At 36.1% G+C, this 25,019-nt stretch overlaps 1 protein-coding gene and 1 long non-coding RNA gene across 10 annotated transcripts in view; one reads left to right on the top strand and one right to left on the bottom strand.

Moving 5' to 3' along the window:
- The window catches only part of RANBP17 (RAN binding protein 17), a 442,116-nt gene that overhangs the window by 146,532 nt on the left and 270,565 nt on the right, over positions 1-25,019 (bottom strand). The window lies entirely within an intron of this gene.
- LOC107974929 (uncharacterized) lies at positions 14,584-21,840 on the top strand. The gene is made up of 3 exons (XR_001718038.3): positions 14,584-14,708; positions 15,080-15,217; positions 18,767-21,840. It is a non-coding gene; the product is annotated as an uncharacterized LOC107974929 (long non-coding RNA).

Here is a 25,019-nt window from a genome sequence, read left to right as displayed (position 1 = left end):
CAGCCGCACCTGCTGGAAAGTGTGGTACGACAGCCCATAGCTCATGAATGCAAATGGCCAGATAAAAAGGGCAGGTGAGAACTGGCACCAACAAGCATGAAAACATTTCTAATGAGTCAGAAAAGTGGGCCAAGAGGGAGCAAGGAAGGAAGTGACCATGAAAATTGAGAGACAGAAATGGACAATAAATGGTCAAAGGCTTAAGAAAAAAAAAAAAGGTTACAACAAAACTTGAGAATTGCAATTCCCAGCAAATGGAAAGCCACCAGTACTAAGGTGTTTAGCACATTTCAAAATTTTCTATTATGTTATAATTTTTCTTGTTAAAAGTTTCCAACTAAACTTACTGGGCATAGGAGATTTTCCATGGAAATGCATTTCCAATTTTGTAATGGGTGTCAACCAGAAAATGCAATTCACATAGGAGAAACTTGTTTCAAAACCAACTTGCTTAAACACATCTATTCAGTAAAGCAAGGGATACTGGCGCTGGGGAGCCACGCAAGGCCTAGGGGAAAACAAAATTCCAATAAGTATGCCAAATGTGCTTTTATATTTCAAGACTCCTTCAAAAGAAACATTATGGGGAGATAAAAATTAGGAAAACACTGAACTTAACTAATTTAAAATGTTGAAAAAATATTTTGCATTTATGTTTTATAACCAAGTGCTTTTCTCACATTTGTCCCAAGGCAGCAGATAAAGCGCTATATTCACCATTGCTAATACTAGCAATTGGAACATGCTCTTTGGCAAGGCAGAAATAAGATAATTGTTCAACATAGGCTGGCTTTTCAGAAATACTGGAAGCATTGCCTGTAATTATAGACATCTGTCACTGCTAGCCACTCAGTACTAACCCTGACATCAATATACAACCATAGCACTAAACTGCCTGCAGGCATAGCAATGGAGACCAGATACGCTAGGCAGGCAATCATCTGCTTCATCCAAACTATCTGTCAAAGGTTCCCAACCACAAATAGCTCTTACATTTTGTATCCTTAGGATAATATGTTGATTTATTTTAGATTCTCTAATATTTACAGTCTAGACCATCTACTAAAATAAAGAAACAAAACTTATGGCTAATGGACGCAGTTACTGTTCACAGTCATCATAAAAGGTCATAGCTCAACCCTCAAATGTTAAAAATTGATGGAAGCTTTAACCATGCGCTATCATACAGATGTTTCCTTTTGCAGAGGCAATTATTTTCTAAGGCAATTCAAAATGGTAAATACAATCTTTCATCAGCAAATATGTTGCCACATTGTTTTAGTAGAAATGCTCATATTTTAAAGCCCTTTTTAAGAAGTAAAGACAAGTTTCAATGTTCATCACTGAAGAGTCCAGATCATCAGTGTGGGTTTAGCTTTACATACAGTACCTTATTTGGCAATCCCTATATAAATGATGTAATATCAAAAACTAGGAAATGGTACTGAAGAATAAAATACTTAGTTAATGAATGAGTCAACTGACATAATCTTGCCGGGTGTAAAACTTACTGAAATATACATGCACATGTACATTCATATTTTTATAAGACACACTGTAGCTTTAAACATCACCCTCTGTTTTCTTTTAAACAGCCAGAGAAGCAAGCTGAAAATTATTAGACATTTAGACTAATTAGGAATAAACATTCACAATTATCATAATGTGTTACTAAAAACCCAGATATTTCTTGGTCTGATCACAACAGCCAATGCTGAAGAAAAACTATTAATTACTGACAGACAGTTAGCTTACAAGTGAGCTGCATTTTAAAAACCTCCTTTAAAATACAATTGCTAAATGCCTTACAGTGCTGTAATGTGAGACAGGTTCAAATCTTATTACTTCACTGAAATTAAAACCTAAGTTTTAATACTGTTCAAGTCGAACAATGATTCCACACTTTATTGCTTTTGAAATCCCTTGATGATCATAGGGAAAAATGCCCCGGAGAAAAAAAGACTGTTTTCGATAAACAGAAAATACAGTTTGCACTCTTAGCCTCTTTGTCATCACAAAAAAAGGATTTAATGCCAATTCTTTAAAAAAAGACTTTTTTCCCACAAAATGTGCACCTTGTGTGCCATTTGTAAAATCAGTTCACTTTCTTTTATTTATTACTGCAGTGCGGCAAGGCAATAAAGAAGCTACCGATAGCTAATAAATTACATGCCTTTTAAAACAATTCTCTTGCTACAAAAACAAGTAACTACAAAGGTTTACATTTACATGGTACATCACATGAAATGTCTATATTTGTGTCCTATTAACCATTTTGGCAAATTGTGGACTTTTACCAAATAGCTAATAGGAAAAAAAATATAGTGATCCACACATGTTCACATGACATAAAAGCCGTTCTAGAAAACTACTCATGTATTTGCACTTTACAAAAATACTCCAAAATTTATTTTAAAAACATTTAAATAAATTATTTCACACATCAAAATGGTACTCAAGGATCTTCTAATCAGGATTAAACTTTACTCAATTACTGAGAACTAAGAAAGTACCTTTTTCTTCTAATTTATGTTCCTAGTATCACATAGTCTTTTAAAAATCATAATTTTAGCAGTTACTTAAAATAAATTATATAGAAGGTAAGATCGCTGGAATGTAACCCAGAATGTGCCAATTCTGATTCTTAATGAATATAATATAGTACTTGTAGAAAGATAGAGAAACTAGGTAATTTCAGAAACATTAAGGAACATCTGCTTATAATCTTTCTTTTGAAAGAATATTATCTTCACATATCCATAAGAATTGCTTTTAAAATCTTAATGAAAGTAAGCTATTTTGTGTCTCTGGTTTGTCTATGTACAAATGAGTTCTGCAATAACTATACTCCAATTTACAGGATTAAGTTGTTAAATTAATCAGGGCATTTTCTTAATGCTTTCATGCTCCAATCTTATGATGAGAATATATTTATGAGGTAGTGTATTGCCTTTTATTATTAATTTCCTCCATTTCCTGTAATAGCTATCATAGCTGTGGCTCTTTTGTGCGTGATTCATACTTACAAAATTTCAACTTTGTTAATTATGCATGATGAACAATGCTTCAATGTTCAAAGCACAAACAACTTTGTTTCATTTCATCTTTACTTCAAGATGACAATCCACTATACAAATGAATGAAAATTTTATATTCTGTAGCACTCGATTTCTCCATTCAAATCTACTTTTTCTCTTTTCTTTTAAAATCAGTTTGATTAGGAATTTGTGGGAGTTATCTTTTTTGAAGGGTTCACGGAAATAAGTTTATTTCATTTTCACAGATTATGGAATTAGGGGAATTATTATCATCATAAATCATAATTGTATAACATATATCAATGTATGTGGAGAACTCTGCTATATTTCATAACTTATTTTTGCTTCTTTTTTAATAGTAAATGCTCATTTGCTGAAATCACCTTTTCCCACACTGTAGTTGATATTAAATGATATTATTCTCAAATAGTGATCAAGAAAAATAACTAACAAAATGTCCACTTTCTCTATGGCTACTTTCTCTACCTCCTACATCTCATTCATAAAATTTTATTTTAAATCTTTAATTACTTGGATTATCCTCTTTTTGGCTAGGGGAAGGCTAATTGTATTCTCCCTCTTGCATTGCTAAGAATGTACAATCAAAATAGGCACAGCTAGGTATCATTAACTCCATATATATACATATATGTGTATGTGTGTGTGTGTGTGTGTGTGTGTGTGTGTATATATATATATATATATATATATTTATTTATTTTTTTCTAGATGGAGTCTCACTCTGTCACCCAGGCTGGAGTGCAGTGGCGTGATTTCAGCTCACTGCAACCTCTGCCTCCCGGGTTCAAGCCATTCTCCTGTCTCAGCCTCCCGAGTAGCTGGGATTACAGGTGCCCCGCCACCATGCCCGGCTAATTTTTTGTATTTTTAGTAGAGACAGGGTTTCATTATGTTGGCCAGGCTAGTCTCAAAACTCCTGACCTCAGGTGATCCACGTGCCTCGGCCTCCCAAAGTGTAGGGATTACAGGCGTGAGCCACTGAGCCCAGCCTAACACAATACTTTAGATGGCAAAATCAAATAGTGGTTAGATTTCTTGAGGTTATACAGTTGAATGGTTTCCCCAACTTCCTGCTTTCACTGTTTGACAATGCTGTTTCTTAGCTGCTAGGGAAAAATATGTATTCACTGACATTTGTTCTAGTAAATCCAAAGTAAACACTATATTAAATGCTATTTCATTCAATACACATAAAATAATCTTGGCTGGGCATGGTAGCTCACACCTGTAATCCCAGCATTTTGGGAGGCCAAGGTGGGCAGATCATTTGAGGTCAGGAGTTCAAGACCAGTTTGGCCAACATGAGGAAACCCCGTCTCTACTAAAAATACAAAAAAATTAGCTGGGCATGGTGGCACATGCCTGTAATCTCAGCTACTCAGGAGGCTGAGGCAGGAGAATGGTGTGAACTCGGGAGGCGGAGCTTGCAGTGAGCCGAGATCGTGCCACTGCACTCCAGCCTGGGTGACAAAGCGAGACTCCGTCTCAGAAAAAAAAAATCTTGACTTGCACATAAAATAATCTTGGCACCTATCAGACAGTGGAAATAGCAGGTAGTTCTTGGTGCCATCTGAGAGGAGTAGGTCAAATTCATTTGTTTTACTAATTATCTTCTTTGAAAAGATGGAATATTCACTTTGTCCTCAACCCCCTTAATTTGGTAAAAAAAAAAAAAAAAACTAAAGTGAACTGTTATTTAGATTTCTTGGTCTTGTTTGCAATTTTTATTTATTTATTTATTTATTTATTTATTTGAGATGGAGTTTTGCTCTTGTTGCCCAGGCTGGAGTGCAGTGGTGTGATCTTGGCTCACTGCAACCTCCGCCTCCTTGGTTCAAGAGATTCTCCTGCCTCACCCTCCCGAGTAGCTGGGATTACAGGCATGTGCCACCATGCCTGGCTAATTTTGTATTTTTAGTAGAGATGGGGTTTCTCCAAGTTGGTCAGGCTGGTCTTGAACTCCCGACCTCAGGTGATCTGCCTGAGGATTACAGGCATGAGCCACTGCACTCAGCCTGTTTGCAATCTTGAATGGAAAAGTGGAAAACATGAAGCTGAACACTTCTGTTCTCTTTTTGCACTAATATGCAACTCTTGGTCCTATCTTACTTCCCTGTGTATGTTATATGCAGAAGTGAATGACACTAAAAGAAACCCAAGCACCCCCTGGGTGTCAGTCTTCCCCTGTCTTCCCCAAGATTTCATCAGTTATCTTCCAATATGTTCCCAGTATTCTGCATATCAGTCATGGGCCTCATTACATTGAACAATGATTACCTGTTAACTTTGTGTTCTCCACCAGTCTGTGATGGCAGGAATATCTTTCCCTAGGCAATAGTGTGTCCCACTGTTTAGCATATAATAAACAGATTTGTAATGATAAGTATTTGTATAATAAATGAAACAAAAAAAGAGTGCCACTAATCTAGCCAAAAATAACATTCTTACAGACTCTGTATAAATCTTTTTCTAATGTACAATTCTTGAAAACTAAACACTGGCTGGTTCCAACCCACTGTTTCCTAATAAGATGCTGCTCTAATTAACAACACCTACTTCAGAAATATGACTAGGATCAGAATAAAATTTCTCTCCTTCTGTCACCATAAAGTCTGACCATCTCGCTCTAACCGACATCCAATCAATCAATGAGAAAATAGGTGATAATCTAGCACTGTCCTAGTTGTATGACAGATACAAGATATGTATAGACACTGCCCCTTTCCTCAAGAATCTCAAACCTTGCTAAGAAAATAAGGACACAGAGCATAAAATGCTCTAGGAGCAAGATCAGGAATTACACTTCATCATTTAATGGATTTAGAGTTAGAAGGACCTAAGGTCAAATCTTGTGAATGCCACTTCCTACCTATGTACTCTTAGTTGAGTTACTCTACTATAGAAATGAGGTTAATGACACCTTCGTCATAAGATTATTTTGAGACTTATATGATATAATGCACATAGAAGGTTTATCATCATAGTGACTGGCGTATAATAAACAATAAATGAGTGCGAGCATTGCCATTATTAAGTTTTAACAGCAAATATGATCCAGGTACTAAAAACTGTGTGTATGACTAAATAGAACTTTAAAGGATGGGGATTGTATGAGTGTGGGCAGAAGGAGGAAGAGAACAGTATGATCCAAGTTAAAAATGGGAGTCAGCATGACAGAGGGGAGCTGTGGAAACCAAAAACTGGACAGTAGATGGAGCTAGATTATGGAGAACCTTAAAAGCCAGAGTACTGGCTTGATGTCATGAGCAACAGGGAGATTTCTAAGTGGGAAGAACCCTAGGACAAGAGTGACGTTTAAGATTTGTCTGACTACATTGTGCATGATAGTTCAGAGTCAGAGGGGTAAAGCTTTTATCTTTCTGGGGCCCTTTTTTTTTTTTTTTTTTTTTTTTTTTTGAGATAGAGTCTCGTTCTGTCACCAAGACTGGAGTGCAATAGCGATCTCAGCTCACTGCAACCTCCGCCTCCCGGGTTCAAGCGATTCTCTACCTCAGCCTCCCGAGTAGCTGGGATTGCAGGCATGTGCCACCATGCCTGGTTAATTTTTTACTTTTTTTTTTTAGTAGAGACGAGGTTTCACCATGTTGGCCAGGCTGGTCTCGAACTCCTGACCTCAAGTGATCCTCCTGCCTCGGACTCCCAAAATGCTGGGATTACAGGCGTGAGTGAGCTACCGCGCCCAGCTTCTGGGGCCCTTTATTGCCTCTGTTACCATGTGTTCCTTCTCCTCGATATTCTGAGTTTCATGGACATCTTTCTCTGGTTTCTCACTTTCTAATTATTTATTTTCAGTTAGAAATTTCTATTCTTCACATTCTTGAATTGAGACTGCCCTCCGCCCTCATATACCCAGTTCCCTGGGGGAGTTCATCTGCTCCCAAGAGTTCAATTAAATATATACCAAAATGACCCTAAATCCACAGTTCTGAATGCAGAAAAACCAGCCCTCTCTGGTTGTATTACTTAGTTGTATTACTTAGTTGTACAACTAAGTGTAATACTTAGTTGTATTACTGAAGAAAGGTAGTTAGGTTTGGCAATTGAAAAGAAATGTCAAGGTGGCCAAATGGCAACAATTTTGGCTCTTTTTCCTTGGTTCGAGAAAGGCTAGGAACTTGAAGGAGGCGATTACCACTGCTAGGTTAATTATATAAGAATGCCATGCATCAGCTCAATGGCTCACCTAGTTCATAACTGTCTCTCATTAAGGCTTCAATGAACTACCTTCCACCAATGACCATTAACCTCACAGGGTTAGAAATGTAGCCCAGATATTTATATCTTTTCATAATAACTTGTTGAGAATCTTTAATTCATGAACTTATTAAGCCTATTTATATTTTTAATTTGTGCCATTGCTTGGGAGAAGTTCTGTAAATTTTATTATTGACCAGAGAAAGTGGAATTGCTTATTTTCCCTGAAATTAACATATATTTAAGGAGACTCTTGAATTTAAATATTTCAGAAATTTTCAAGTCCTGCCAATATCCTAACTAAAAAACCAAAAACCTGATCTTGCCTTTCAAGTGTTTAAATTCCTAGGCCAAAGAGGCCTGACTCTTTCATAATATTGATTTCTGTGGTCTTTATGTGAGCTTTGCTCTAGAAAAGTGAAATATAAATATGGATTATATCTATTAACACCGTGCCTTTAAATCATTTGAACTGAACCTCCACTTATAGCATCTTTAAGGTCTATTTTGCACAGATCACATTTCTGGGTAGTGACAAAGGTCAAAAAAATGTTAACATAGCCATTCTATTCTGACTATAATCTTGAAAGGTTACTAGAGGCCCCAGAAGACAGATATAAACTTTAAGGAAAAAGTAAATTCTCTGCTGGAATTTTTTACAGAGACCTCAACTAGTTCATTTTCTTTTTAAAGTAAAAGCATTTTTGAAAAACCTTGCAAAACACAAAAGCAGCGGACCAAGTTCCAACAGTGTTCCTCAATGACAAAAGGAACAAAATCTCTGCAGACAATTAGAAAAGAGCTAGGAATTTAACAAACCAAATGAAGTGTGTTCACTTCTAACTAAACAAAATGCACCACCACCTCTGGCTCCTTATGCAGAAACTTTGGATCACATAATCATCTCTTGGGTATGACAGAATTTTTGAAAAGCAATGTAAAAACCAGAGTTCAAATCTCCAGTCACAAATGTGAGCATGAACAATTTCCTCAACTTCTTAAAGAATCATTTTCTTCATCTATAAAATGAGGACAATAATATCTACCTTGCAAGGCTGTAGAGAAGAGTTGTGATAATGTGGACAAAATGCCTAGCATAGTATCTGGTGCAAAAAGGTATTTATAAATACTATATATTTTTATTGAGAATATCACTTGCATATCATCTAGTAGGTAAGCTTATAAAAAATTAGTACCTTTCATCAAATTGTGTAATGCTTTTTTCTTTCTTTTTTTAATGAGAGGGGACATATAAATTAATATTTACATTCTATCATTACGAATCTGTTATTAGTGTTATCACACTATGGCCAAGTACCTATTTAGACAATTTAAACTTTGATTTCTAAGAATAAGTAATTGGGAAGGGAGAAAAACATTTTAATTATATAACATTTATCACATTGCACCTAAATTAAAAAGTAATTATTCTCTGGAGGATTAAATGGGAATACCCTAAAAACACAAAGTTTTTAAAGAGTGGTATAGATTCCCAGCTTACTGTGAAAAATTCCCAACTACTTTCAAAGATTTTAACAACTCCAAAATGGCTGACGGTAGGTAAACAGAATATAAAAACAGATGGTTCAGACAATCTGAATACAAGAAAAGCAGGTGTTTAGCAAAACAGAAGCATTTGCCAGTTTGCCAATGCTGCTGGTTCCTGCTTCAACACTCTGCTTGCCTCCCCCTACCCCCACATCTGTTCACTAGTACTTACGTGATACATTAAATTGACACAGAGGATGAAAACTAACAACCTGCAAACCAAGAGTCTACAGAGGAGATCGCTGTTATTTTAAAATAGGATTTCCTCTTCTTTGAGGTTTCTCTCACTATTTTAATCTTAGAAAGGTGGAAAAATGTGTCTTTCTTCACAAGTAAGACACGTTCCATAGATTTAAGAGAATTATTTTCAAAAGAGCACAATAAAGAGATATTAAGACCTGGCTTACAAAACACATTAATATAGATAGATGCAAACTAATTCAAAGCTTAAACCATGTCTGCAGAGTATACTCTATATTGCTCAAGTACAGTAAACAAAGAAAGTACCATAAATTAGCTTCTGGACACTGTAAGAAAGCAATCATAGCGTGTCTTTACCAGATGTGGAACGAAACTATGCATTTCTCACAAAATCTTTCACTTTTGTTTTGCCTCTGAACAAACTAATCTAGGGACTTAAAGGAGATTATGATATAATTTAGAAGGAGGCTGATACAGTAAGTGAAATACGGTAAGTGAAAAGAATAAAATTAACAGTCATGTGGTGAGAGAACCCAAGATAGGAAACAGTTCTCCTGTTTAGATATTTTTATTTGTGTGATATGGGATTTTGGGGAGAAAATATATATAACTATGTGGACTTTAGTGGACACATGAAAAATGAGCATAGCTCAGAGCTCAGTAAAAAATGGAACAGTAAAAAAGATCCATGGTATCTCCAAAAGAGGTTAGGGATGCTAACAGTGGATGTTGGTAGATATCAAATGAGGAAAGGGGCCTTTGTACAGTGGCCAGGGAAATTGAGGTGATTTTATAGAATGGGTGAAGACAGTAGGTAAAGTTAGATAGCTTGTACATGGTAGCTACAGAACCTATGGTTAGGTTTACTTTACCAGCAATCAGCCTCTTGGTTGACTATTCTAGTTTTTACCACATCACCTGTACTGAAGTTTCAGGGACAGGGACGATGACGATAATATGAACAGCTATCGTTTACTGAGTGCTCATTATGGGCAAGCACTATGCTAAGCACTTTATATACTTTATCTCATTTAATCAACATGGTAAGTCTATGAAGCAGGTAGACATTAATATCACAATTTTACCACTGAAGAAATCACATTAATATCACACCAATCACATTAACATCACAATTTACCACAAAAGAAATTGAGACCCAGAGAAGTTATGTGTCTATTGAGTCACATAATCTGTACGTGACAGGGCTGGGACTTAAACCCAAGTCAGAATAATGTCAAAGCCCATACTCTTAACCAATTACTTTATATATATGATCATGAAATGTTCTCTCTCTCTCTCTCTCTCTATATATATATATCAATATACATATATAGACAAGTACCTCAATACTAGACAGGATTAAACTATACACTATTTACAAGTATCTGATAGCATCAAATGTGGTTTCATATTCATTTATACTATCAAAAATTCATACTTTAAATGGGGTTTTCCATATAATATTGAGGTTCTATTAATTAAAGTCATTTAATATCTGAGATTAAAAATTTTACCTTTCTTTAGCTGCTTAGAAAAGATGATTATGGCCAGGTGCGGTGGCTCATGCCTGTAATCTCAGTACTTTGGGAGGCTGAAGTGGGTGGATCATGAAGTCAGGAGTTCAAGACTAGCCAGGCCAAAATGGTGAAACCTCATCTCTACTAAAAATACAAAAATTAGCTGGGCGTGGTGGCGGGTGCCTGTAATCCCAGCTACTCGGAAGGCTGAGGCAGGAGAATTGCTTGAACCCGGGAGGCGGAGGTTGCAGTGAGCAGAGATCCCACCACTGCACTCCAGCCTGGGTGACAGAGCAAGACTCTGTCTCAAAACAAAAACAAACAAACAAACAAAAAACACACAAAAAAAACAAACAACCACACACACACACATACACACACACACACACACACACACACAAAACAACCAAGAAAAGATGATTACATAATAATTCTACTTTTTCTTCCATGTTTTTTTTTAGACTTCAGCACAAAATAATAGCAAATGTTTATAAAAATGTATATGCCACTCATTGTGCTAACCAGGGGCTTCTCAACTTCAATACTACTGACATTGAAGGTCAGATAATTCTTTGTTGTGGGGCTGTCTTGTGCACTGCAAAATGCACCTGGATTCTATCACTAGATGACAGTGGCACCCCTCTCCCAAATTGTGACAACCAAAAATATCTTTAAATATCATCAAATGTCCTTTGGAAACTGCTGTCTGCACTAAGTAATTTACACATATTTACCAATTTAACGCTCACATGTACCATAAGATAGTACTATTACTATTCTACTTTTATAAATGAGGAAACTGTGATAGTACGATTTGATGTAAGAGAATAAGTGGTAGAGTTAGAATTTAAATTTAAGCAATTCAACTCTAGCAACTGTACATTCACCTAGCACACTATACCTCTTCTCCAACAAAATAAAAAGTAGACTTCTTAGTCCTAAAGGATTATGAAGGATATATGTATATATTTTCTGGTTTAACGTGCTACTATTACCTGGGTAGAAGTTAAGGGGGATATAAAGACTGAGCTCACATAGCTCCAAGTTCCCTGCTCTGTACCGCTTATCTTAAGATGGCATAATATACAAGTTGTTCTATTTTGGGGGGTTAAGAACTTCTTTGTGAATATGATCAAAGATATTTACCCTCTCCCAGAAAAATATACAACACATTACATACCGTTTTTTTTGGTCTTAGAGGATATTACCTGCAGAACCTGAGTTTAATTTCTGTCCCAACAATTACCAACTGTATGACTTTGAAAAAGTTACTTAACTATGTTGACCCCTAAGGTCTCCTCTGTGAAATGAAGAAAAGTGCATTTACCCTACATGATTGTTGTGAAGCTTAAAATGATTACATGTGTGAAACACCTAGCAGAATACTGGCACGTAGAAGTCACACAATAAACAGCATTCCTCCTCTTGATAATTACATTTTCTTGTTCTGCCCTTTCTACAAAGAAAGCCTTATCCACTTTTCAATATGCTCCGAGATTTTTGGGCACACTGCTTATCATCCATGTCTTCCTTCAACTCTTATACGCATAGAAGATAAATTAGGTCTTTATCCTTATTTGTTACCTTAGAGGATATTATTTGGTCACCTCACCCCAATGCCCAAGGCTTAAGGTAAAAAAGAAGGAAAAGAAGGCATTCCTCCTTGGCTGTGTTTCCTTACCAATGTTAGAAGTAGAATTTTATGCGATTGTTGCAAGGAATAGAAAAAATTTATGTAAAATGTTTGAGATTGCCTATTACAGGTGATTAACAAATGTTTTTTCTTCTTCCTGGGGCCTATTACACACAATATGGGGTTTCCTCTAAGATGTTATCCTTTGAGTATCTAAAAACCCACATTATTAATTAAAGTAATATGTTTTCCCTTACTTTTGGGGGGATTAGTTTTTAAAGAAGAGTTAATCCACTACACGACTTCATAGAAACACTGTTTTTTGGGAATGAAATATGGATCCCATTATGCGGCTTCCAGGAGACGAGACATGACATATACTTTGGGCCTATTTCAATTAACAATTTCATTACTGTCATGAGCAACTTTTGGTATGAGCCTTCTTGAAGATGTGTAATTGGTTCTCGCTTGTTATGCAATCTTTCTCTATTGCGCTGATAAAAATATTTCATTATTTTTGCTAGTATCAAAACATTCAGAAATCTCCAAAACAGCTGTTGATAAAAGTATGGAGGACCAGGGAGCAGAGGAACCTTGGAACGAAGTAAGGGCAAGTCTACTCCTATGGCCTTTAGAATATGCATCGTTTCTAAGAATTTATACTAAAGAAAAGTCTCTGCTTCTCTTCTGTATTTCATTTAAAAAAAAAAGACAAATCTTGCTTAGGAGAAAGTGTAATACAGATTTTATTTTAAAGCACAGGTGATCTAAGGTTTGGAGACAGAGAATGCTAAGATACTAGCTTACCCAGAATTCTGATTGAGTCTGGAGCATAATGTCAAGAAAAATGGCCCCCAAAGACCAACTGTTTGGGGCTTTTGATGAGAAAGAGAGCTTTAGGTTTCTTAGGAACCACTGCTAAGCTTACTTACTAAAGTAATTTAAGATAAGAAATCTGGCTTGACTTTTCTTTATATACAGAAGCCCTGGTATTTAATATCTAGCCTTCATAGTATATGCTAAAGCACTTTTTGATAAAACAATAGCTCTTTCAATTTAATATCATGCAAGCATCACACAAATAATTTAACACTGTATTTAGTCACAAAATAGCCAAGCGAAATATAAAATTCTCTCCCAACAAGCTGCTTCTCCATATATCTTTATGCCTGGAGCCAAAATCCATCACAAGCGAGAATACTCAAGAGAAATAGTAATATAAAAATCTTGTGTCCTTCCCATTCTCAGTTCCTCTGAACCAATGCAGAGCGCTCCATGGTCTATGACATCCAAAGAAGATCATGACAAAAGAAACTACAAATTATCCTGTCTCATAGTAAGTCACAATGTCATTTCAAGTGAAGAAAACACAAAAAGGGATTTCACAGATAGTCAAACACTCAGTTTTAAAAGGTCCTCCAAATCTGATCTATGCTGTTGTGGCAGGCAGAGACCATAAAGGACAAAACACCTTTAACAAAACAAGACATAATGAACACTTATTGCCATTGGGGAAGGCAATGGAGGCACCCTTCGCAGCCATCAATAAGTGAAAGAGGCAAGATGGCTGAAGGGCAACCTGCAGTTTGTATTTTTTTTCCCTCTAGGACTAGGCCACTGCCACCAGAATAATTCTTTTTTTGAAATAAATAAATGATCAATCACATCTCTTACCTAGTTAAAAATATTCAATGGCATCCTATTTCTTACCCTATTTCTTTTTCTTTCTTTCTTTTTTTCTGAGATAGGGTCTTGCTCTGTCACCCAGGCTGTAGGGCAGCGGCATGATTTTGGTTCACTGTAACCTCCACCTCCTGGGCTCAAGCGATCCTCTTACCTCACCTCAGCCTCCTGAGTAACTGGGAGTAGTGCACACCACCATTCCTAGCTAATTTTTTGTATTTTTGGTAGAGACAGGGTTTCATCATGTTGCCCAGGCTGGTCTCAAACACCTGCGCTCAAGTGATTCACCCGCTTTGGCCTCCCGAAGTGTTGAAATTACAGGTATGAGCCACCACGCCCAGACGGCAGCCTATTTCTTACAGGGTAAAACCTTCCTTCCTTAGCTTGCTGTGGAGGATCTTTCCTGTTTTGGCCCTTCCCAACTATAGTAATAACCCTTCCCCTAATTGCTATTTTATCTTCCCAGAATTTTACACCCCCAGTCCCTCTGACAGGGACTAATCATGTCATGCTCTGTAATACTAGCATGGCTTTCTGCCTACTGTTCCCTCAGCTGGGAATAATCATCCTCTCCTTTTCAACCTGGCAAAATCATCTCCATCTTTAAGACCTCGTTCAAATATAATTTCTCTTAGGATGCTTCTCTTGACCTCTTTCATATGGAACTTCATACATTTCCATTGTCATTCTGTGCTGTCAATTATTTGTTCATCCATCTGTCTCTTCCACTCATCTGTGAGCTCTAAGCATAGTGACTGGGATACAGCAGATATTCAATAAATGTTTACCGAAGAAATGAATAAACTACAACACTGAGAGACCTACTCCAGCAAGTGGAATGACCTTGGAAAGGTAATTCGTATCTCTAGGCCTTAAACTGCCATCTGTAAAATTAGGAAATGGTGAAAAAAATTTTTTTAAAGATGTGGAACCATTTCTTTAAATAAGGGCTTACCTGGAAGGCCAATATGAGAAAGTAAGTGATAAAGAAAGTAAGCACTTTAAAGTGCTCTGTTTCACGGAAGGAGAAGATAACTTGCCAAGCTCCTCCTCCTCCCATCCCTGCCCCAAGCACGGAGCAAACAGAAAAACTACTAGACTATATATTATATGATCTCTTCCAGTTCTAGTATTCTGATTCCATGATGTTATTTAATAGTGTTTCATAGCAACACATACAAGAATTATTAAGTGGAAAATTCCTTTGTTCTGTCATCCTTTAGGAACAAAAACTTCCATTTGGAACTCTGTTTTCCCACAGTGGATTATTTTGTGGAGGTATCAAATCTGGACTAGCTGTGCTACACAACAGTGAGTGATCATGGAGCTGTTTATCCCACTAGCTTACCAGATGAGAGCAGGTGATTTGTGACAATCATTAATTTTAGGTACAAAATACTGCAATGGATAAAATAGATTTTAAAAATAAAAAACAAACTGTTTATTAATCTTTTAAGAAACCAGGTCTTTATTACTTATGCCTAGAAAAATAATGTAAATGCCTATAATTCAATTTTCATGTGCCTCTGTACTTAAGAGCTCAAGGTCTGAAACACTGGTCTATAATTCATTAGCTATTATTGACAGTCATTTATTCTGAGGTTTCATTTCCTCATCCCTAAAACTGGTATGATACTTGCTTTATGTAGTTGTTATAATGACCAAAGTAAATAAACTATCCAGCATACTGGTACATGGTAGGCCTTTGAGACAGTCTATACTTCATTCCTTATTGAATGCTAACAAATACAGAGACAGGCTTCTTCTTCTAAGGAAAAAAGTCATGTTTTGGACAGATAGCATTCACAACTAGCCATCTTACTACTGGCAATTTACTAAGATGAGAAGACCATGCTTGAATATATCCCAAACTTGAATTACAACTGAAAAAGCAAATTTGCAATAATTAATATTTGTGATGGGTATAAAATCTTATCTATAAAGGATAGGGCAGAACACTTGGTTCAGACTGTATCACCAACAGCAATAATAGCCTGGGTTCCAAGGCCTCACTATCTAACAAGAGCATTTATTTACTGAACATCCAGTTAGGGATCTAGAGCTGTATAGTTGTACTCTAACAATATTTTTTTCTTCAATTACTGTTTAAATATTTGAAACTACATTTTGGCAGAAAATTCTATGAAAAAGAGACCAGTCTTACTTTTAAGAATCACCTATCATCTTGAGAGAGGGGCTCTACAAACATTCTACTAAAAATATAGAGCACAGAAGACAAAAAAATGGAAGCTCTATTATCATTAAAAACCAAACGTAAACTCATGCCCGTAACAGGTAGAAATTTAACACCTCTATTTCCAATACAGCATATGAAAAAGATTTGAAACTAATGATAGGACCTTGTATATTTCAAGCAATCTGCATCTGCTGGTATTTCACCAATAAGTTTGAATTTCTTAGTCTTGATTTTACTTTGAAGGCATGCAAATTACACATTTTTATATGACATACTAAATAGGTATAAAAGAAAACAAAGAGTTAACCAAAAAATGAAAGTATATAAAACCAAGATGGATATGCCAGGTATTCTGTGCTACAGGTATTATTCAGCGTTAGGTCATCAACCATAATGTTTAAAATGAACTCTTGAATAAGGATGCAAACATAAAAAAATTGAGTGACTTAGTTGAATGTTGGCAGTAGCAAAAGTTAGAATAGACACTCCTGTCAAATAAGCACTGTGATTTCAGCCTCCTCTTAATTAATTTAACCAATTCTCCAGTTTAGGCTTTTTGCTTGATCAAAGTATATAGCTTCACTTTTTTTTTTTTTTTTTGAGATGGAGTCTCACTCCATCTCAGTCTACACTCCATCCCAGGCTGGAGTGTAGTGGTGCGATCTCGGCTCACTGCAAACTCCACCTCCCAGGTTCACGCCATTCTCCTCCCTCAGCCTCCCAAGAAGCTGGCACTACAGGTGCCCACCACCACGCCTGGCTAATTTTTTGTATTTTTTTTTTTTTTTGTAGAGATGAGGTTTCACCATGTTAGCCAGGATGGTCTTGATCTCCTGACCTTGTGATCCGCCCACCTCGGCCTCCCAAAGTGCTGGGATTACAGGTGTGAGGCACTGCGCCCAGCCTATCTTTACATTTCTAACTTCCCATCCTTAATAAACCAACTTTAAATACTAACTCAATTGAACTTGTAAGTCTGAGTATACTTTGTTTCCACTGAGAAAGAGATCTTATCTTGGCCTGGATTTAGGAAATCATGTTATAGTGAAAGGTCCTCTCTGACACATTTATTTTTAGTAAAGAGTAGGGAAAGGAAAAAAGAAACATTTTTAGGGATTCTGCAAATGTTTCTTAAATGAATGTTATGAGGAAGAGTCAGGTAGAGATGAGTAAGTACAGCCTATCATGGGAACAGAATGGCCTCAGAGCTGTCCTGATATGATCAAACAGCCAAAGATAGTTTCTGCTTTTCATTAATTCATTCAATTTTCATAAAACTTGATTAGATTAAAGGGTGGGAGTAAGACACAGGTAGCGTGGAATATTCTGGACTTGGAATAGCTTTTCATGTCTTCATGACACACGGATCTACCCTTCACAGTAATGTAAGAGTAGGATGAAGAGGTCCTTGGATACAAAGCAGATGTCTACCTCAAAATACTCAGGAATTTTTTTTAAGTTGGGTATAATTTATATACAATAAAATTCAACCTTCTCAAAAGCATAGAGGTTCATGAGTTTTGACAAATGCGTATGGATGTGTAACTACCACCACAATAAAAGTTTCCATTACTGCAAAATGCTCCACTGTGCCTTGTACAAACCTCTCAGCTCACTCCCATCCCTGTACTCAGGGATTCTTAAGTTGGGCAGGACCTGTTCTCAAACAGAAAAAGACTGAGCATCAAAAGGACTTGGGGTGAGGTTTTATAAACTGGAGTATGACATGATATCTGCTCTTTATAGCCCAAACTCTGCTAACAGAAGAGGTGGCTAATCTAGTGTTGGGTATATGTACTCAGTTGTAGTTCCAGCTCCATCACTTAGCATAGTATAGCTTATTCTTTTATTCCTTTAATAAACATTGAACTGAATTTGATTAATGTGAGCTTGATAAATATTCCAATATGTGTTGAGTACTGTGCCAGATGCTGGAATGGACAAAATCAAACATGATCCCTATCCTCATGGAAGTTACAGTTCTAGTGAAAGAGACAGATATTAATTTAATAATCACACAAACATTATTACAAACTGTGCGAGTTGCTATAATGGAAAAATAGAAGGTGCTGTGAAAGTATAGAAAAAGATAACATAACCTAGCCTGGGAGATCAGGGAGGGCTTCCATGAGGAGGTGAAATTTAAGCAGAGAGCTGAGGGGTAAGCAGGAAATAACGGTGAAAGGGGAAGGTTGGGAGAAACAGAAAAGAATGTTCCTGACTGAAGAAGTGATGTATGTAAAGTCCTGGAGTTATAAGAGAGTTTATGCTGCTGAGGGTCTTAAAGAAGACCAGTGGGCTGGCTAGACGAGTGGGGTTTACATGAAGTTAAAGGGGAAAATTGAGGCTAGGCCAGTAAGGGCCACATACCTATGTAAAGTTGGGTTTTATCCTAAAAACAATAGAAAGTTATTTAAACAGGCAGAAAGGCAAAATCAGGTTTATATTTTTGAAGACTACCCTGGCTACAATTGTACAATGCACAATAGTAGGCTGAAAGTGGGGGAAGGTGAGAAAAGAGTCAGGATTCAAGTTAGGAGTATAATGTAATATCCCAAGTAAAACAGACGGTCGCTTGGAGTTGGGCTATAGAGGAGACAGAAACAGATAGATTGGTGACATATTTATGAGGCAAAAAATATATAGTAGAACTTGGTAGAGAGTAAGGAAGAAATGAAATAAAAATGATTCCTAGGTTTCTGGTTTATACTAGAATGGTGCCATTCATCAAGACAAGCGACAATTAAAGAAGACCAGGTTTATTACAATAAATACCACTGAATGCCTACCATGGGCCAAGCACTGAGGATTCTGAAAGAAAGATAAGTATGTAGATAAGTCTCATATAATAGGATAAAAACCATAACAAGGTTAAGCACAGAAAGAAAAGATGCTCATGCCAACAATGGGGTAGAGTAGGGAAGAGATGGATGGAGAAGACTTTCAGGATTTTGTAACTATATAAAATTATTTTAATAAGAAAAGAATTCTAATCTGCCAAATGAGGGAACTATCTCTACTTCGAAGGAATGCTACCCGAAAAGTGGGTGGGGCTACAGTTGCTGCCTATTTTTTTAAACTTTGCATTTAAAATAATTTTACTTTTAAATTGTTATTTACCATTTTTTTAAATTTAAAATTTATTATTTTTCTTTTTTCTTTTTTTGTTTTAAAAAGACAGGGTCTCAGTGTGTTGCCCAGGCTGAAGTGCAAGTGGCATGATCACAGCTCATCGTAGCTGTGAACTCTTGGGCTTGAGTGATTCTCCTGTTTCAGTCTCTCAAGTAGCTGGCACTACAGGTGCATGCCACCATTTCTCAGCCAATTTTTCCTTTTTTTGCAGAGATGACGACTCATTATGTTGTCCGGGATAGTCTTGAATTCCTGGCCTCAAGTGATCCTCCTGAGTGCCTCAGCCTTCCGAAGTGTTGGGATTACTAGTGTGAACCATTGCACCTGGCCTGGCATAATTTTAGATATACAGAAAAGTTGCAAATATAGTACAAAGAATTCCTATATACCGTCCATTTAGTTTTCCCTAAGGTTAACATCCTATATAACCATGGCATATTTGTCAAAAATCAAAATATTTCCAGTTGGGGAAATAGGAAGAAGCACTCAGGTGGAGTTTTGTGTCCCTTTCACTGTTGCTTTCGTTCTCTAAGCCTGCAGTATGAAGGATGCCTTCTCAGGACTTTTTTTTTTTTTTTGCAGTAGGGAAGGGTAGGAGAAACTGCCTGGTGGGACTGTGATAAAAGAGCCTGCAAGAGGGTATAAAATCTCCATATATCTAAGGCCATCTGGGGCTTCACTTTCTCTTGCCAGCCCACACTCAGCCTCTACCAACTTATTAACTATCTAGCCCAGTTATTCTTATGGCATTCATGAGTCAACCTTATGTAAGCAAGTGCTCATGTTCCTTTTTTCCTACCAAGCATCTATCTCTGCTTACATTTCTGGCTATTTGGTTGTCTTTCCACTTCAGTTCTCTGGCAGATTCAAGAAAAATCATAAGCTTGCAGTTTTCCCAGCTTTATTGTTGTTTCAGAGGTGAAAGTGATGCTCTTTCCAGCTTTCTAGGCTCCAAATGGAAACTGGAAGTCCTATGTTGTTTTTAATCCTAGAATTTGGGTCTAAAAAGTTCTCAAGGGCAATCTAGTTCATTCTTTATTTTACAAGTGAGAATACTAAAGCTCTAAAAGAAATAACTGACTTTTGAATACTTAGTGATGGAGTCAGGGCAATTCTACTTATTACAAAGTGACTCAGTGTGTGTGTGTGTATATATATATATATCTCATATATCACACTACTTATAGATATAGAGTAGATATATATTTACTTATTTACACAGTGACTCAGTATTTGGGGTGACATATAGGAAATCCCAGACATTAAAAAAGTAGAGATAAAATAAAATGAGACACAAGGACCAGTTATAATATAAAGTTGAATCAGAGTGGGAGGAATACAAGGATAAAAATTCATGAAAGCAGATTATAAATGTTACATGCAATTGTACAGTTGAACCATAAATTGGTGGCAAATTTCCAGATGGCCAAAGTGAAAAGGGAAAGATTATTTTATAGTTTATCAATTAGGGGAATACACACACACACACAGACACACACACACACACACACACACATCTCAAGTCAACAGAAGCATTTCCTAGTGCTAAATTAAGAAGTTTCTCTTATGTGGCTTCATACAGGGACAACTAAGAAATATAATGAGGCAATACTTTCAATGACAACCCTGTAGCAAAAGTATTGTCTAAGTTTATACAAATGCTGGAGTTAGACCCTGGATGGAAGTGTTCAGTCTTCAAATCTAAATCTATTTACCCCACCATGCAGTCTATACTACAGCAATTCCCTAGAATGATGTCTATTATGCAAACTGCTAATGAGCACTGGTGACTCAGTTACTATCAAAATAGGCATGTCTGGAGTTACAAAACTTTCAAATTGTAAGAGACCTCATCAACTTGTCCCATCATCTCATTTTGGAAATGAAACAGAACACAATAAATACTTTCATGTGGAAAAATATATATTAAGTATAGGCAAGTTAAATTCCTATCTAGTTTAAAAAGAAGTCTTAAAACCCAGCCAATATAAGATATTCTCTCTTTAGGATGATACTGATGTCAAAAATAGAACTTTATAAATATTTTAAAATAATTCTCAGGAATCAGAAGCAGAATAAAAGGTAAACAAAAGCCAGCCACAAGTCTTCCTGCACTACTGACAATTTACTGGAGTGAAAAAGGTCAAGATCTAGACAAAAACTGAGAGAAACCATGAAGAAAAAGAAAATGAAGAGTTACTCAAGGGATAAGATTTCCTACAACCACTCAAACGATACAGCTTCACAGTTCCAAGTTTCAAGTCTATGATGAATTTTTATTTAATTGTGTACATCAAGCGGAAAATTAATTTCTAAATCTCTAATTGGCCACCAAAGGCAGAGTGAGCTAGAAAAGACCTAAGCTAGGAAGTAATACATATCTACATATACCAAAAACATTTAAAGAGGCTCCAGTTCATAAGACTATAATTAGAAATAAGAGATTCTCCTAAGACAATAATCTGAGTCTTGCTTTTAAAGAGTCCTGATAGCACAGTGTCTGAAAAGACACAAGATTCATTTTTGATCCTGCTCAAATGTGTTTGCTGCTAAAAGTCCTGAAAGATGACCTCTTTATAATATAATCTTACCTAAAGTGAGTCCTGCATTATGAACCCAGGAGACAGAATTAGAGACTCTAGCTTTCTCTCTTTCAAGAAAACAAAAGAAAAGAAAAGAAAAAAAAAGGTGAGAAAATCCGAGTAAAATGAAAAATTTATATAAAATACGTAGATATAACACACACAGACATATATTATAAACATGAACATCCAGTTGATATTCTTGGATATCTTGAAATGGAGAAAATAATTTCGCTTCCCACTTGGCATTCTCATGTTTGAATAAAAAAATTTGTGATTAATACTCATGTGAAAATACCCTTATACAAATTAAAAGGAAAAAATGTTATTTTGAATCTATAATACTGCAGCCTTGCAGTTGGGATGCTGGTTGATCTTAACGAGAGAAATTATTTGATTCAAGCATCAACTAAATAGTAATTAATATGAACATAAATGCATGAAAAGAAAATTAACTGTATATGACAAGTGCATGCCTCATAGCACCTGTCCTCACATGTAGAAAAGAACATCAGCCTTTGACTGATTATTTCTTTTTGACATGATTTATCACCCAGTATTCTTTAAACTTGATAAAGCAAATTAATCTTTGATTGCAGGCGGCACTGGAGGTTGCCATTAGTCATGTAGTTTGGTGAGGTTCCTTGTGTTTCATTTACCAGGCACACAGAAAGAGAGCCCAGAAGCAATTGCCTCAGCTAGGACTTCTTTCCCAATCCACCCAGGAGAAATGATCAAAGAATTCAATATACGGTATTTTAAATTACTTCTATAGAACTGACCGGTAAAGAGAAAAAAGAATTTTCTCTTTACTCTATTTTTATAATTATTTTTTAACCAAGGACAAAGGAAGACTTGTAACTTGTGATTTCCACATTAACAACTCAAAGTGATTTTTGTTTGTTGTGGGGCAAGGGGTCAGGGTGGAGAGTAATTATAATTTTTAAAACTGCTACCTTAAGAAAGGGTATTTAGGAATTGACTATGCAGGAATACAGAAATAGCAAATAAATATTCCATACTGAAAATATTCCCATAGGTTCAGGTACCAAAATGCTCCAGTTAATTAAAACCATTGTCTCCACCTTTTAAAATACTGAAGAAATATTTTCTAGATTAGTGAATATTCCATCCTAAAGCATTATCCAATTTTTGCTTTTTAAAAAAGTCAGTAAACAATGATAAGAAATCATAACTTTTTAAAATTATTCTTTTTTTTTTTTTTTGAGGCAGAGTCTTACTCTGTTGCCCAGGCTGGAGTGCAGTGGCTTGATCTCAGCTCACTGCAACCTGCACCTCCCGGGTTCAACTGATTCTCCTACCTCAGCCTCCCGGGTAGCTGGGATTACAGGTGTGAACCACCATGCCTGGCTAATTTTTTTTTTTTTTTTTGTATTTTTAGTAGAGACAGATTTCACCAAGTTGGCCAGGCTGGTCTTGAACTCCTCATCTCAAGTTATCCACCCATCTTAGCCTCCCAAAGTGCTGGGATTACAGGCGTGAGCCACCATGCCCAGCCTTAAACTTTTCTCTTTACTTACTTACTTTTCTGTTTCGGGAATTTAATTTATTTTTATTTTATTTGAGACAGGATCTCACCCCGTCACCCTGGCTGGAGTGCAGGGGCACAATCTCAGCTCACTATAACCTCTGCTTCCCAGGGTCAAATGGTTCTCCAGCCTCAGCCTCCCCTGTAGCTGGGACTACAGGCGTGAGCCACCAACGCCCAGTCAATTTTTGTATTTTTTGTAGAGATAGGGTTTTGCCATGTTGCCCAGGCTGGTCTTGAACTCCTGAGCTCAAAGCAATCCATCTGCCTTGACCTGGGCTTATTTTATAATTTAATATTCAAAAGAGTATTACACTGGCCTAATGCTCACTATTACTCACCCTAATACCTCAGTGTGCAAGAGCAAGATTTATTTGACAAAATAACTATTAGGGGAAAATGTTTGGGTTAGAACTTAGGGCTTTCTACTTTTAGTCCCTTACTTAACTGATAATGTCTGTTAGAGACATTTCCCACAATTTCAAAAACAGATTCTTTGACTATGCCAACCATTAACAAATCATCACTTCATATATAATCTGATTATTTCAATGAAAAATTTCTTCAATCTAGCCATAAGTACAGGATAGATATTTGATCCCTCTGAAAGATGATAATCCTTATTAGGCTAAATATTGTATCTTCTAAAATTGCTGGAAAAACAATGTGAACAAACTACTAGCAAACTTAATAAAATCCCAATATTTATGATCATCTCAATTCCCAGTTAGTCTTCATGGAAGGCATTTCTACACCTAAAGGGGAAGAAGAGCCCACTGGGTAATGTATATCCATCTTTTAACAATGGCTTATTTTAGAAAGGAATCCAAAGAATATATGAATAACCATTAAAAACAGCATATTCCATTTAGGACTTTAGGACTTATGCAGTAAGTATTCATTTTCAAAAAATAATATTTCATGAAAATTAACCGAGGTAGGGTTAACATCAATGTTTCAAGTATTTATCTTAGATGGTACCATTTGTTCATAGAACAAAATTCATTAAATGATCCAAATGTGCAAATAAAGGCAGTACATGTATAGATACTTAAAAGACCTTTCTCTTAAATAAAATGTAAAAGCAGCTCCTGATGCATTACAATGCACAGCCACAACCTGAAAGCTCAAGTACAATGTTCTTTTTCAAAATAAGAACTGCTAGTGTTCCTACTCCAATGTTTGGGAAATCACATTCACCAGACTCCTGGTCATACATTTAAGCACAAAGAAATACAGTAACTAAGTTTCTGTCAATTTTCCTACCATCTAAATATGAGCTGAAAATTCCGGGTAGCCTATGCCCACATGGGTTTAGCAATTCTATGATCTTTTCAAGCATTTATGAAAATTCTGCAAAAATGTAATTTCCTAAAAACAATCTTTTATTTTCTCTTAGTATATATGAAAGATTGTTGAAACTATAATTTTATAAATAAATTATAAAGAATTAGGAATAAATCTTTACACATAAAAAATTAGGAAAAAATCTTTACATAATGATACTTGAAATGCATGAAGTTGGCAAATACTGTCTAGTCACTAATTGCAAACAAAATGTATAAAGTTATTTGGCATTTTTTATAGAAACTTTAAAAAGCTAATTAACTATTAACTATAATAGTCACATCAGAGTTCTGAAAACTATGTATCTCCTTACAGCAAATTATGTCAGATATAAGCAAATAATATGTGTAAATGTA

The sequence above is a fragment of the Pan troglodytes genome, chromosome 4 (assembly GCF_028858775.2).
Source record: "Pan troglodytes isolate AG18354 chromosome 4, NHGRI_mPanTro3-v2.0_pri, whole genome shotgun sequence".
Taxonomy (NCBI): Eukaryota; Metazoa; Chordata; class Mammalia; order Primates; family Hominidae; genus Pan; species Pan troglodytes.
Note: the sequence above shows the minus strand (reverse complement) of the source record. Positions and strands in the feature narration are given on the sequence as shown.